Here is a 16,069-nt window from a genome sequence, read left to right as displayed (position 1 = left end):
AAAAATATAAGGTGGGATGATAGTCATTAAAATTTACTTTTTTCTCTATTTTGCATGCATTAGTTAACATGTGAATCATTCACACAGCAATAACTTACGATCAGCACTGCTCCGCATATGAGAAGGCTTGTGCTCTTGGTGATATGGGAGACGAAGTGAACCAGGGCAGGCCTGCATCCAGGGCGACCAGTCAATGCAATAATCTGTGGCCTGTACAGGGAAATACAACAATCCACAAATTGAAAGGAAGAGGGAATAGAACCTGGGACCTCCGGATTGCCGTTCCAGTGCTCTACCAACTGAGCTACCAAGCTCCATCGTGTTTAGTCTCCCACTTTGTCAATGTCTATGTTAAGAATAGGCATTGGTCAGAGTTGTAATGACTCAAGTCGACTCGAGTCACAATTTTATGCAAAATTTATGTACACATTACTTTGCGAATGCAGTACGGTACAGCTGCCGCTTGGGTACAACTCTAGAATGCAGGTCCACTATATACACTCTACGTCTTGTTTGTCTATTTTTCATGACTAGTTATCTGACTAGAATTCAATTCAACGCGTCACTTAATTTGTAAGATATAGCGTGTCCAGCTGGACTGTCGTTTCTGTGCAAAAGTGAGGCAAATGTTCTTTTTGGACTTCAGGCAGCCTATCGCCAAGTTTTTGTATATTCTTTTTAATATTTTCTAACTCCGAGTCATTTTATTTTTTCAAGTCATTAAAGAAACACAAGTTAAATTCAATAGGGTAACGCGTTATTTCACTTTGTTTTGGGGATTGTTTCAATACATATCTAATTTACATTATTGGATCTATATAGGGATAATAGTTTTCAGCCATTTCCAATTGGTTAATTATCAACATTACCTTTTTAATAAAATTGGTCAAAAACTTCACTTAAATTTCCTCTAGACAATGCATCCTAGCTTTTCATTCACCATGTTCACACGACTTTCAAAATATTTATAAAAGAAATACCAAAAAATGCTCTGCTCAAACCACAAAAATAGCTGCCTAAAATTTGAATGAATGTCCGAAAGCAGGTTTTTGGTTATCACAATATTTGTTTGTCTTTAAAGTGTGAATAAAAAGTCTAGACCGTCTTAGGGCGGTAGTCTTATTAGTCTTACGTTATCGAGTTGTCTGCTGCGCTAGTCGGACAATAATGGGATATCATCAAACAACAGGCGGCGCCCTTCACAATTAACGGTGTCAAGTGACAATCTCATACCACATTAATTTCCCGCATTAACTAAACAAAAATAAAAACGGATAACGAAACCATTTCCCAATTCCTAAGCAAAAATAAAAACGGATAACGAAAACCACTCCCCCACTTCCCGACTCGAAAGCAAAACGGAAAACGAATAACGATTCTAAAATCCCAAATCATATCTCGAAAGGAATTGGGATTTTTCAATGCATGATGGGAAATTTCGGACTACGAAACTTTTTTGCAACCTCGTCCCCAGGGCTAACTTTATTTTGTAACTTTCTTTCCTGTATTAAGTACCTGTCAGTGCGTACCGCTCAACACTACGTAAACGAGATTGTATATGACACCGTTAATTGTGAAGAGCGCCACCTGTTGTTTGGTTATCCGATATCAACATTATGGACGGTAGTGGTAGGCTAGGCCTGCGCCTGTACATCAGGTAAGTCTGGACTATTAACTTGTCAAAATTCAACTTCCTTTCGGCGTACTGGAAAGATTCCCATATCTGGACATCACTCATTTTTCCCTTCAGTGATTTATGCCACCATTCCTGTCTAAAATTGTAAAAAATATTGGATTGGCAGGGAAATTTGTTACCAAAAAACTATAGTCGGACTCCCTACCCTAGCCTAGGCTTATCGTGGCATCCCTTTATCGCGGCACGGGAAAATTTCTCTTTTTGTGTTGCCTAAACTCCTTTAACTTTAAGTGGCGATTTTTATCCAGTTCTCCAGGCCATAAGGACTTACTGCCGAGTCGTATCAAAAGGACGATTAAAAAATGTTGTGTCTTTCGGGACTTGAAATTTTAACGATTTTTAATAAATATTCACATTTGCCAAAACCTGCAAATTTTCCCTCACTGTGTCTGCTAAAAAAGGTACCGTCTATACTCTAACATTAATCATTAATGGTGCTCTGTCCATGGAAGTTCCATTGTCTGGTTCCCCTCCTACAGCTGCAAACACAAAATGAAGTTGAAGGACGACATAGGCCTACTGCGAAATCGTAACAACTTTTACAGGATCAAAATAAGGACAGCGCGTAAGAAAAAATAAAACGGCACACCGTGTAAACTCAATGGCGCCCCCAATCACCAATCAGTAGATAGATTTGTCACATTAATTTTCTTCTCCTTTCGGGGAAGGGCAAGGTTTTAAGAAATCATCCTGCAGGGATATAGTCTTTCAAAGTTTAATCAACTTGAACGTTACAGGGAAAATATCAGACTGTATTCAGGGGATGTTTTGGTAAAACATTAACTATAGAAAAAAAGTTGAGATTATATATTATAAAAACCACAATTCCCACATACCGCGATAATAGGGAGTCCACCTCCATTCGCACATTCCGAGCATGTCTATTTTCACAGGCATTTGAAAAGGAAGAGTTATACAACCTAAGAGACAGGACAATTCAGGAAGGTTAGCGGGCAATCTCTATTGAACGTTACAAGAAACGTGATAAGTACATGTACCGCGATAATACGGCGTTCCATCCTACATGCTTACTGACACTGCCAGCATCCTACTGTCTGAAAAAACACCAAGGACATTTCACTAAATGTCCAGAACTCCAGGTATGGGATCTTTCCGGAGTATTTTTTAACCCTAACCCACCTCACTCCTCCAAAATCCTCCTGGCGGTTTTGGAGGATTCTAGAGGATTGAGGATGAATGGTGATTGAATCAAATGAGGATTCTGGAGGATTGAGGATGAATGGTGATTGAAGCTCATGATGATTCTGGAGGATTGAGGATTGAATGGTGATTGAATCACATGAGGATTCTGGAGGATTGAGGATGAATGGTGATTGAGGATTCTGGAGGATTGAGGATGAATGGTGATTGAAGCTCATGAGGATTCTGGAGGATTGAGGATGAATGGTGATTGAAGCACATGAGGATTCTGGAGGATTGAGGATGAATGGTGATTGAAGCTCATGAGGATTCTGGAGGATTGAGGATGAATGGTGATTGAAGCTCAAGAGGATTTTGGAGGATTGAGGATGAATGGTGATTGAAGCTCATGAGGATTTTGGAGGATTGAGGATGAATGGTGATTGAAGCTCATGAGGATTTTGGAGGATTGAGGATGTCATGGTGATTGAAGCTCATGAGGATTCTGGAGGATTGAGGATGAATGGTGATTGAAGCACATGAGGATTCTGGAGGATTGAGGATGAATGGTGATTGAATCACATGAGGATTCTGGAGGATTGAGGATGAATGGTGATTGAGGATTCTGGAGGATTGAGGATGAATGGTGATTGAAGCACATGAGGATTCTAGAGGACTGAGGATGAATGGTGATTGAAGCACATGAGGATTCTGGAGGATTGAGGATGAATGGTGATTGAGGATTCTGGAGGATTGAGGATGAATGGTGATTGAAGCACATGAGGATTCTAGAGGACTGAGGATGAATGGTGATTGAAGCACATGAGGATTCTGGAGGATTGAGGATGAATGGTGATTGAAGCACATGAGGATTCTGGAGGATTGAGGATGAATGGTGATTGAATCAAATGAGGATTCTAGAGGATTGAGGATGAATGGTGATTGAAGCACATGAGGATTCTAGAGGATTGAGGATGAATGGTGATTGAATCAAATGAGCTAGGATTCTAGAGGATTAAGGATGAATGGTGATTGAATCAAATGAGGATTCTGGAGGATTGAGGATGAATGGTGATTGAATCACATGAGGATTCTGGAGGATTGAGGATGAATGGTGATTGAATCAAATGAGGATTCTAGAGGATTGAGGATGAATGGTGATTGAAGCACATGAGGATTCTAGAGGATTAAGGATGAATGGTGATTGCATCAAATGAGGATTCTAGAGGATTAAGGATGAATGGTGATTGAATCAAATGAGGATTCTGGAGGATTGAGGATGAATGGTGATTGAATCACATGAGGATTCTGGAGGATTGAGGATGAATGGTGATTGAATCAAATGAGGATTCTAGAGGATTAAGGATGAATGGTGATTGAATCAAATGAGGATTCTGGAGGATTGAGGATGAATGGTGATTGAATCACATGAGGATTCTGGAGGATTGAGGATGAATGGTGATTGAATCAAATGAGGATTTTTGAGGATTGAGGATGAATGCATTTTGTGGCAGGACTGTATGATGATTTTGAAGGATTTGGCATTGGTTATCCTTCATTTAAACACGAGTGCAAAATTTTGGGATGAGGAGGATTTTGGAGGATTGACGATGAATGCATTTTGAGGCAGGACTGTCTAACAATTTTGAAAAATTTAGGTGGAGTTGCAAAATTTTGGAGGATTGAGGATGGTTCTAAGCAAAAAGGGCCTAGGGGGTTATTATGCTTAAATTGCATACATTGTGAGACTTTCTTTTTATAGCTCCATGATTGTATAGTAAGTCTTCCAGAACTGTAAGTGTAAGGGTTTTAAACTAAGTTCAGGAAGTATGGTCATACTCCTAGAAGAACTATATCATGATGCTCCGCGGGGCGGAGCCTCATAGACACAAAACCCCGCAAAATTGTTTGCAGCACAAAACACTAAGTACAAAAACGTCATGAACGTCCATCAAAACACAGCGAGCGAACTGAAAATCATCGATCGAAAAAATGTCAAAGGTCAACGTCATTGGTCAAGGTCTAGGTCATTCCATTGACCAGTAACTATCCTACTACATGTACTTGTAATTTCACACCTTATATCAACAAACTCAGGCCGAGGGGTTTCAACAGCACCGCTGTATTTGTTGCAGTGAATGTTTATTGATTCATTTTATTTCATCAACAGCTTTGAAAATGGAGTTGAGGCCAGACAGACAGGGGGCATAGGACTGCATATTTGCTCTCAGGTCATTTTATCTAATGCATTTAATGTTAGACACTATTCGTTTTTGAACTTTTCTCCAAAAAGGTGAAATATTTATTGCCATTATTACCCTCTGTATACTCATTACCAATTTTTTTTAGAATTATTCTTGACCATTCTCTTGACCACTTTGATCTTTTGTAAATTTGTCAATTATTTGGGAAATTGTTCTCAAATTTCACAGTAATTATTGTCCACCAAATTCATCAAACAATGACCTTTCCAAAAAATAGCAGATGAAAACAATATTTGAACTAAACCTTATGAATTAGAAGATTAACACTCCGACGCAGAAACTAGCCCTTTTGGGGACCCAATTAGGTTAATTACCTTAATAAAAAAAAACATTTCAAACCAATTCTGGTGATCTTCCATCTAATCCTAGCAAGGGACATCCTCTACGGATATATGCAGTCACCTTTAGTGTGTGACCCCGGGTCAGGCATATCTGAGCCTGACAACCTGGGCTGCCCATATACATATGCACAAAACAAGGTCACTTGCGGGTAGCCAAGTGCACGACTTGACCACAGACTATGTATACAACATCTGTTTCCTGTCAATGACCTCCTTATTTATAGTCTACAGACATGTCGAGATTGTGTACATCTATACAGTGTTGTGTAGCCTCAAACCAAGGCGCTAAATATCTGGGGACCCCTTACTGTAAGCGTGTTAGTAAATAGGCTTTCTGCGTCGGAGGGTTAAGATGTTAAAATAACTTGTTTTCCTTTGTTTCTTGAAGTTGACAGAGTTTGAAGGTTCTACCAAGGATGTCAACTGTGGAGCACATACAGGATGCAGAGCACAGTGATGACGTATCACCATGGCAACGCGTACCGCTCAAGATCACTTGAATGAGATTGTACCTGACACCGTTAATTGTAAAGAGCGCCACCTGTTGTTTGGTTATCGATCAACATTATGCAGCAGATAATGCAGCAGTAGGCTATATAGGCCTGTACGTCAGGTAAGTCTGGACTATTTATTTCTCAAAATTCAACTTCCTTTCGGCGTACTGGAAAGATTCCCATATATCTGGACATCACTAATTTTTCCCTACAGTGACCTATATCACCATTAAAAGGGATAATATGTCCAAAAATGTCGGATTTAGCAGGGAAAAGTTGCTACCATGGCATGCCTACCTGAGTGAGAAAACATGTCAAAGGACATTTCCTAGTCTTTGTTGGTCAGTGACGTCTGAGGTATGGGAGTCTCTCCGGAGTATTTTGGAATGCTTTGCATACATTGTTGGGTAAGACCTCTTTTTATAGCTCCATGATTGTATAGTCATATAGTCAGCAGGGCCAGGGCCTATTGTTTTTAGTTCACCGCACCTACCCCAATTAAGAACCCAGTATCAATGCACACATATAGTGGTGTTCCCTAACGTGGCGCACTGCGACGTTTCTCCTGACTTTCCTCATGCACAGTTGCCAAACTTCTTTGTTGATAAACTTCAAATTCATTCAGTTGTTACTGGTACTTTTTCAGTAGTGTTTGCCATTTAAATTCTGTAAACAATTTCACTGTCATACAATTCTGAACAAAACTTAAAAACGGTGGTGTCCGGAAATTGGTCCAAAAATCAGTTTTTAAATTAGTGTTCCCTAACGCAGCGCACTTGCGTAAATCTTGGAAAATTCCAGGTTAACACTAAAAAAGTTATTTAAAGTTAACAAATTCTAATTAATAAATATCATTTATGTCTACATTAGCCAACTAGAAGAATGTCAGAAAATTATTTTCTTATTTTTGGGTGAGTATATCAGTGGTTAGTTGGAGGTAGATTGTTTCTCGATGATAATTTGAGTTAGAAATATGATTCGGGTTTGTAACATTAGGGGTTGCCCTTCAGGAAAGTCAAGTTTGGATTGATTTGGGGGTCAAAAGGTCAAAGGTCAACGTCATGGTGAAGGTCTAGGTCATTCCATTGACCAGTATTAACTATTCTACTACATGTACTTGTAATTTTGCACCTTATATCAACAAACTCAGGCCGAGGGGTTTCAACAGCACCGCTTTATTTTTTAGGAAAGTTGCAGTAATGTTTATTGATTAATTTTTTTTCATTAACAGCTTTAAAAATGGACAGGGGGCATAGGACTGCATATTTGCTCTGAGGTCATTTTATCTAATGCATTTAATGTTAGACACTATTCGTTTTTGAACTTTTCTCCAAAAACCTGAAAATATTTATTGCCAATCACCCTCTATTATTCAGGACCAATTTATTTTTTGGAATTATTCTTGACCATTCTTTTTATTTGGTGAACAATTTTGACCATTGTCTGACTAGAGGTGTTTGCATGTTGATATTAGTGCTCAGGCATCAAATTACGTCAGGAATCGACCACTAGTCTCGCCCCCAACTTGCTCATAGTTGTTTCTGTGGCATGGTTTAGCTGTATTTGTCCTTTTCGGCGGAAAAAAGTAGTGCAGGTGGGAATATTATCAGAAAAACCAAGATGACATTTTTGTGTGTTTACGTTTCTAGAGTTACTTCTACAACGACGATAGGTTCAACTACAACTATGCGCAGGCCAAAGCCACAGCAGGCAACTACAAGGAAGCACAGGAGGTAGGTTGGACTCCCGGACCCAATTTTTGTTGTTGCGCCCTCAATAGTTGGCCAGTCATGGCGCAGTGACTCGTCATGGTGCCTGAACTAGTCATGGTGCCTTTCATTTGCAAACATCAAAAAACCAAAACTACCAAGTTATTATGAAATACCTGACTGTTAGGGAATAATAGTCTCAAGCATCCTGTGAAATCACGGCACCTGGTGTGCTGTCATTTTCAAGACAAGTGGAATTTTGTATCAATTCCCACCGATGGTCGGCCCTGTTTGAGAGAGAAGCCCGACTTTCTGTCTGTTCTCATCCATATACTGTTGCCGTATACCTAGATGTAGAACAAAAAGATATTCCAATAGCTTATTTTCCCACGTGCTGCATCTCTTTGGAATTCCTTGCCTGGTGCTTATTTCCCTCCAACCTATGATCTGTCCTGATTCAAGAGGAGTGTGGAGTGCTGTAGCCTCGTGGTTAAGGGCTTTGGATTCGTGGTCTGCGGGTAAAGCTGCAGGTTGTGGGTTCGAGTCCAGCCTGGGGTCATGGTGCGTGTGCCCTTGGGCAAGGCACTTTGTCACTCATTGCTTCTCCCCACCCAGGAGTAATAGGCTATCAGCTTTGGTCCAAAAAATGGGCCACCGGTACCAGACGATCGAAAAGAGCAATGCTCATAGCGATTTTTTGAAAGGCACATCTAGAGTTGGAGAATGTGTGATAGCTTTGCAGTGTGAGTGGTGGCAGTGTTATCACTTTTGATTTGTGTTTTCAAAATTGCCGTCAATATGCTTGAACCGGATCAATTGTATGTAGTGTAACAAGCATGTTTTGGCAGCCATTTTAAAAAAAAGAAAAAAAGGGATAGCACCCAAAAAGCTGCCACCGCTGCAATGCTGTCACATATTTTCTGATTAGATGGGTGCATACCTTGCCAAAAATCACAATGAGCATTATTCCCCTCATTTGATACTGACCAAACCCCCACACTGATGGCTTATAAGTGGGTGCCTATGAGGGCAGAGATGGTGTGGTTGATTTAGCTGCTTTGCTCCGACTTGTAGCCCTCCTATCTGGAGTGGCTTTTAGCCTTGTGCCTCCTAGACCACTGTTTTGGTGGCAACACTTGGTTTTACCATGATTTAATTGGAGTGGGTTTCGTTTCTCTTGTTTTGCAGATTTTTGTGCTCATTCAGAGTGAGAAGATCAAGAATGACTACACGTGTCTCTGGTTGGCAAGATGCTGTGAGTATTACCGTCAATTGTGAATGACGTTTCCTCTTCCAACTTCCAAGTTGCTAATTTTGGGAATGAATCCACCTGTTAAGCCTCAACTCATAATGTATTGACCACTCACAATTGTGACTGCACAACCAAATGTCCAACTAAAGTCACGACACGTCGCGTGCATGCATTTCATGTACTGCTGGAAAATCCAGCGTGGCATTAGGGAGATGCACATGTTGCCCATGTGTGAGGTAGACTGAAGGGTCTCTAACAATGACATAACCAGCATGCAATCATCGCCCTGATCGTATATTAAGGATGTGACTTTGCGTTTCATTTTGTAAACGTTAAGCAAATATTTTAAGAACCGTTTTAAACGTTTAGCCATTGACAGTGGCTTTTGCCTACCCATTATGTCTGATCTGCAGTCCGGCGTGATTGACATGATAAATCAACAATGGTTGACATAGTAAATAGCAGGCAGTCGTTGATAAAGTAAAAATGTAACTACGTGTTCCCCAAATGTAATCAAGTACTACGGTGCTTCTAAGGTTTTGTAAATTAAGGAGGATTTGAAAACAACGTTTATTATTGGTGCTATGTGTGGTTATCTCCAAGGAAGATCGCGTGAACGGAGGTCCCTTTTGTATAATTCGGGTTTAGTTTAAATGTTTTGAAAAATTTGTAAGCGGATTTAAAGTTTTTTTGTTTAAACGTGTAAACATCACATGTTAATCATATACTTGCCATGTTGGATTTGTTCTATCACATTTTAAGCAGATTGTACGACAGAAATTTGCTACATTGAACATCCCTTTTGGCTCCCAAATATTGTACACAGTTACACTGAGCATTGCTGGCCGAAAATTGCTAAAACGAGCATCCACTGAACCGAACCATCTTTTGTGGACACAATGTGTTTTCTTACAGCAGTATCCTATGTATTTATAACCTTTCTTTGTGTTGTTTTTGTTGTTCAGACATCGTGAATCGTAAGGCCAGACTAGCCTGGGAGTTGTACCTTAAGATGGAGACGTCTGGCGAATCGTTCAGCCTGCTGTAGCTCATTGCCAACGACGGCTACAAGGTAAAACATCATCCCCTATTTTTGTCCGTTGTATGTTTGGTAAAGATTTTGGCATTTGCCCAAATTAGTATCCAGTCACTCAATCTCAACCTGCAGCCGATTTCACGAAACACATTTGTCACTTCGTCCAAACGCAAATCGTAGAGGAGACATAAATCTAAAATATAATGCAAGTGTAGAAAAGAATGCAGTATCCAGACGCTACTTCAATTGTTGTGTACAAAGTCTACGGAGAGTCAAGAAAACTTTCCAAGTATTTCCGAACAAAATTGGAAGTGTTTCTCAGTCCCAGATTTATGTTTGTGAAACATTTTTGCAATGGCTGATCTTTATTGAGATGATGTGTGAAGACAAAAGCGGCATCAGGTTGCAACATTGTTCCCCACGTGTAAAATCAACGAGAATACAAATTCCGGTCAAAAAAAAAAAATAATTCGTTGCACATTACTACTTTGTGTCATTAGCTTGAATAATGAAGGATGCACTTTTTTGTCGCAAACTTTAGTAAGCATGTAGAGGGCATCATAAAATATTAGAATAGCCAAAAATCCCAAACTGCTTAAAATATTGATATGGGACAAGTTCATCACTTTGTCAACACAGTGGCGATATGATAAAAAAATTCAGGTTTTTCATTTTAACTTCTGATATTTTTTGCTCGACCTCAAATAGGCTTATCGCGGCTTTTCACGTACGCGCCCAGTCTGACAATGTAAATCACTCGTTTGATTTTGGGTGTAGCTGTTCACGTTGATCGAAATTTACCTGGAAAAGGGTGATGGGTGTCAATTGAACTAAAATCGTGAACTTCAATGAAATAAAACTCGTACAATCCTTGGTTTCAGTACGAAACACACGTGTTCAACGGATGCAGAGAAGCCCATTTCTTTTGTTCAATTCCTTTGTTGAATCTGGCGTTAACAATAAAATGTTTCCATTGAGGCGAAAGGATTAAACGCCGCGATCTTTTTTCACGCTTGAGTGCCTCTGAATGGGGAATATTGAAGCGGAAAATCATGATTTACAGCACTTAGGCAGCATTTAATTTTTATCCCACATAATGATACTTTTTGAAGAGGAAATTGCATACTGAATACATCTATAGTTTTAAAATGCCAAAATTCGCCGTATTTAAAAAGTTGAGGTAATTTTTTTGGAAAAATTTCACCCAAACTTTCCTCATCCTGACGTAGGCGGCGCTTTATATATTTCATTCTCAGTGCGCATTGTTATCGCGCTAGCCGCCGCCCCATCTGAGTATCACCCGCTATCCACTGTACCCAATCTTATCCTAGCATCACAATTTCAATTTATCTCACCAATAAAAGTTGAATAGGTCTACAACTAAAACATAAGATAATTAAGGTATGTGAAACAAAATGCAATCCGAATAAAAGTCAACTTTAATGCAACAAAAGAGACGCGTATAAGGATATTAATAAAAGGGCCCCGGTATACCCATGAAGCAAGAGGGGGGCGGGAATTTGTTTTGTCGTGTGAGATGGGGGGAGGGGGGAACAAGCGAAATATTTTTACTAAAAGTCGTTAGTGGAAAAATGGTTATAAAAAAGGGTTATAAACCGTACATGTATACAAAACAGGCAGCCAGCCCCGCCCCCATCCCCTTGCATTGCCATACACACACGATAATGCGCTAGCCAACTCTGAATACGGTGCACGTGCGAGAATGAAATGTATATAGCGCCGCCTACGTTCGGATGAGGAAAGTTTTAGTGAAATTTTTCCAAAAAAATTACCTCGACTTTTTAAATACGGCGAATTTTTGAGTTTTGAAACTACAGTTGTATTCAGTATGCAATTTCCTCTCCAAAAAGTATCATTATGTGGGATAAAAATGCTGCCTAAGTGCTGTAATTCGTGATTTTCCGCTTCAATATTCCCCATTCAGAGGCACTCAAGCGTGAAAAAAGATCGCGGCGTTTAATCCTTTCGCCTCAATGGAAACATTTTATTGTTAACGCCAGATTCAACAAAGGAATTGAACAAAAGAAATGGGCTTCTCTGCATCCGTTGAACACGTGTGTTTCGTACTGAAACCAAGGATTGTACGAGTTTTATTTCATTGAAGTTCACGATTTTAGTTCAATTGACACCCATCACCCTTTTCCAGGTAAATTTCGATCAACGTGAACAGCTACACCCAAAATCAAACGAGTGATTTACATTGTCAGACTGTGTTTTACGTCTAAGCGCTTCATGGGCGCGTACGTGAAAAGCCGCGATAAGCCTATCTTACAGTTATAATTAAAGAGAACTAACAGAGTATTTGAGCGCGTTAATGGTCTGCTGGACCGGCGTAGGACTCCCAATCCATCGACTCAGGTTCGAGTCCCACCATGATTATATTGATACTTAGTTTTCTTCTTTTTTTTCTTTCCCAAAAATAAATTAAGTGAACTTATCTTCCTTTTTTAAAGTGAAGTTTTGTTTTCAGAATCAAATACATCAAAAATATAAACACTAAAATTGTATTTTATATTCTTCTCTCATTTTTAAAATATTATTTAATCCTCCATCCATGATAGGATTAAGAAATTGAAAACTAAAGAAGAGACAAGTTTGGATTTTTTTTCTGAAAATGATTTTCATTTTAATTCTGTCAACTGCGTTTAACACTTTATATGAAACTTAACACATAGTTATCACTGACTGTGTTATTATTGAAATATATGAAGAGCATTTCATTGCAAAAATGAAACATATGTTAAGGGTAGATATAACATTTGCAAGCATAAAAAAAACGACATGGTCAAATTTTCACAAAGTACTTCACTGGATTGTTAGGGAATGACAGTCAAAAGCTTAGCATCCTGTAAAATCATGGCTCCTGGTGTGCTGACATTTTCAAGAAAATTTTTATTTTTCCAACACTGGTTAGCCAACCAGCATTGGGAAAAAAGTGGCTTTAAAAAACAGTTCCTAATTTTTCATATTTAGTTACTTCGCGTTATCGTTAAAATTGATTACACACTGGTGAAAGGGTACAAGCCTGCTAGACTGATTCTCTGACCTTACAATTCCCAAAAGTCTACAAATTGCTCTGCTTCATCTTAAGTGGTTCAGGGAACCAGACTTCAAGTACATGATTGGTTTTCTCGGTTTGCCAACATATACAAGCCCAAAACGTGAAACAAGTCAGTTGAACAATATTTGCTATAACATAATAATCCTCCAAATCCATTTACTTTTGAAAATTGCAGCAAAGGCAAATGTTGTACATTCCCTTTAACCAAAACATTTCACGCATGTCAGTACTGCATGCGTACAGTTTAAAAGAACCAATGATAAGGACTAGTAACTGGGTTTTGGCATTAAAGATGACTCATTGTCCAAAATCAACAAATTATTTTGTTTTTCAATTACCAATTTTCCATCTTTTTGTTATTTTAACAGAAGAAAACAACTCTTTTGTTCTGTTTTGGGACATTTAAAACCCTCGGAACAAGTAGCATTTAATTTGGTAGCTTTTTCATGCAAACAGGTCCCCTTCCCTACTGAGTACACGAGACTGTTTGCCTGCATTATCATTTCTGACAGGGATATCGGGAACCAGTTTTCCCTACAAGAACTGACTTATTACAGGGCTACATATAATGACAATCTAAGTATAATTTATTACATAACCAAATATGGGCCAAATTCGATGTTCTCATGCAAAAGTGCATACTTTTTGTATTGTTTGAATATACAGCAATTAAGAACTTTTCTTGGGGGTCGGAGTCTCAGTAATTGCACAGACTGTGGTTATAAAAAAATCTAAATTTCATGTATGTAGACGCCTACTAAGGAAATAGGATTACTGAAATATACTGAAATAACAGCTAACATTGACCCAGGATCGCATGGACCAACAAAGGGCATGAAAACGACTCTGCTGTGTTCAATCGATGGGTACGATGCACCCATACCCAACCTTGCATCATTCAATGACTGTTTATTGCCTATAAGCAAGTAACTGAAAACTTGGTAAAAGGAATTACATGGAGCACAATATTTGAGTGAATAACCAAACCACATTCCTCTGAGTTACTAAACATGCAAAACAATCTAAACCGCATGGATGTTTATTGAAGGCAGGACCAGTCCAATTCAGTCCAGGATCTGCAATCCAGTATCCTAACTGGTTCAGCATCTGCAATCCAGTATCCTAACTGGTTCAGCATCTGCAATCCAGTATCCTAATTACTGGTTCAGCATCTGCAATCCAGTGTCCTAACAGGTTCAGCATCTGCAATCCAGTATCCTAACTGGTTCAGAATCTGCAATCCAGTATCCTAATTGGTTCAGCATCTGCAATCCAGTATTCTAACTGGTTCAGCATCTGCAATCCAGTATCCTAACTGGTTCAGCATCTGCAATCCAGTATCCTAACTGGTTCAGCATTTGCAATCCAGTATCCTAACAGGTTCATCATCTGCAATCCAGTATCCTAACTGGTTCAGCATCTGCAATCCAGTATCCTAACAGGTTCAGGACCTGTGATAGCTGGGTGACCCTCTCGATGATCTTATCCTGTCTGTCTCCACCAACCTGCTGATCAAATTTCTGCAGGAATCAGTCTGGATGCCACATCAGCTGCACGGAGCGTACAAACCCCCACAGCTCGGCAGCACCCTCGCCGAACATAATGTAACGCATCAGCCCCTGGAACAATCTTGTCTGAGACCGAGTTGCCATGATGAAACATTCACAGCATGTCCTCCATGGATCCCAGCTGAGTCAACTACTGTTCCTGTACTTGCACTAATAGCATCTTGTTACACAACTGTAGATACTCATCCTGTGTCACTGTCTTTGTTCTTTGTCTCAGCTTGTCTTCCTCTCTGCTGTATGATAGCTGAGACTCTTTGTATCGCTGCTGCTGTTCTGTCAGTGATCTGCTGCTATGGCGGCTCAGTCGTCAAATGAATCCTGATGATTAAACAGATCATTAAACAAAATTAATTCTGAAAACATTATTAATACTGACTTTTAATCTTGCAATATGAATCTTCGTTTTGACAAAAAAAAACCTCACTGACATCTTTGCTTTATCCAGACTAAGTTTTCCACATGCAGGGACAGTAACATATATTCCAGGGTTATAGTAAAAATTACCTCCATCGAGCTTCATAAACAGCCCCAACAACTTCAACAAGCATGATGCTCAAGTTGCTAATAAGAGTTGCAACAATAGGTGTGAGCTATTTCGCTTGACTCCCAGTCAAGAAAGCGTACGTATAGTTTTTGTTTTCCTCAAAAGCTTCTTGAAAGCCCGGAACGCACCCACTCCTTTGATTATCTTTTTGGAACCGAAATATAAAATCTGTGTCGCCAACATACCCTGCAGTCCTATAATAAACCCACACTACTGGGACCTGGCATGGAGTGCTCTGAAACATGCAAAACACAGTATTGATGAGAGTCCCAAATTTTCGGACAAGCATAAACCTGCGGAAAGAATTTTGCAACCTGACGCTGCCGTTTCCTTCATATATCATCTCATTGAAGGACAGTCATTGCAAAAATGATGATAAGACATGAATCTGGGACTGAGAAACATTTCCAATTTTAATGTTAAGAAATACTTCAATTTTCTTGACTCACCATAGACTTTGTACCGCTAAAGTGGCGTCAGGTTGCAACATTCTTTCCATGTCTGCTGCCCATTGGAGATCAACCTGCTATCTGTACTGCCATCAATTGCATCATATGCTGCATTCATTTGACTCTGTGTCTTGCATCACTGGCTGCTCATGGCATGCACTCATCAATTTCTATTAAAAACCATAGGATACAGACAGAAAGGCACTTGTATTACATAAATAAAGCCACAGTGAGTTGCTATTTGCTGGGCGTGTTTTCTTAGTTGAACCTAGCCCGAAAATTAGGGACTGTCCATGCAAACTGAAGTCAAAGTCTAGCCCGACTGCGTCTGGCCGGCCGTACAGTACTATCGCAAGCTCTGTACGGCCAGACGCTCAATGCTTCCACACACACTGAATTTTTTTTCCCGCTGATGTAGCGATTTTGCTACAGATTTTGATCAAGATTATCTTTTCGTCCAGGACACAAAGTTCCATCCACAAAATGTAGGTGTG

At 39.5% G+C, this 16,069-nt stretch overlaps 3 long non-coding RNA genes across 4 annotated transcripts; 2 read left to right on the top strand and 1 right to left on the bottom strand.

Moving 5' to 3' along the window:
* The first annotated feature begins 1,608 nt into the window (after nucleotides 1-1,608).
* LOC119739083 lies at nucleotides 1,609-7,635 on the top strand. 2 transcript variants are annotated; one of them, XR_005272532.1, is made up of 3 exons: nucleotides 1,609-1,657; nucleotides 5,830-6,054; nucleotides 7,585-7,635. It is a non-coding gene; the product is annotated as an uncharacterized LOC119739083 (long non-coding RNA). The 2 variants fall into 2 exon arrangements; XR_005272533.1 differs by lacking the exon at nucleotides 1,609-1,657 and adding an exon at nucleotides 2,696-2,796.
* Nucleotides 7,636-8,840: 1,205 nt separating this feature from the next.
* Nucleotides 8,841-9,962, top strand: LOC119739077. The gene is made up of 2 exons (XR_005272531.1): nucleotides 8,841-8,899; nucleotides 9,862-9,962. It is a non-coding gene; the product is annotated as an uncharacterized LOC119739077 (long non-coding RNA).
* A 4,768-nt stretch (nucleotides 9,963-14,730) lies between these two features.
* LOC119733996 lies at nucleotides 14,731-15,635 on the bottom strand. Its single transcript, XR_005272001.1, has 2 exons — nucleotides 15,576-15,635; nucleotides 14,731-14,900 (listed from the first exon to the last, which is right to left on the bottom strand). It is a non-coding gene; the product is annotated as an uncharacterized LOC119733996 (long non-coding RNA).
* Nucleotides 15,636-16,069: the final 434 nt, after the last annotated feature.

This window comes from Patiria miniata, unplaced genomic scaffold (genome assembly GCF_015706575.1).
Source record: "Patiria miniata isolate m_02_andy unplaced genomic scaffold, ASM1570657v1 HiC_scaffold_10, whole genome shotgun sequence".
Classification (NCBI taxonomy): domain Eukaryota; kingdom Metazoa; phylum Echinodermata; class Asteroidea; order Valvatida; family Asterinidae; genus Patiria; species Patiria miniata.
This window is presented reverse-complemented; position numbering and strand designations above follow the sequence as displayed.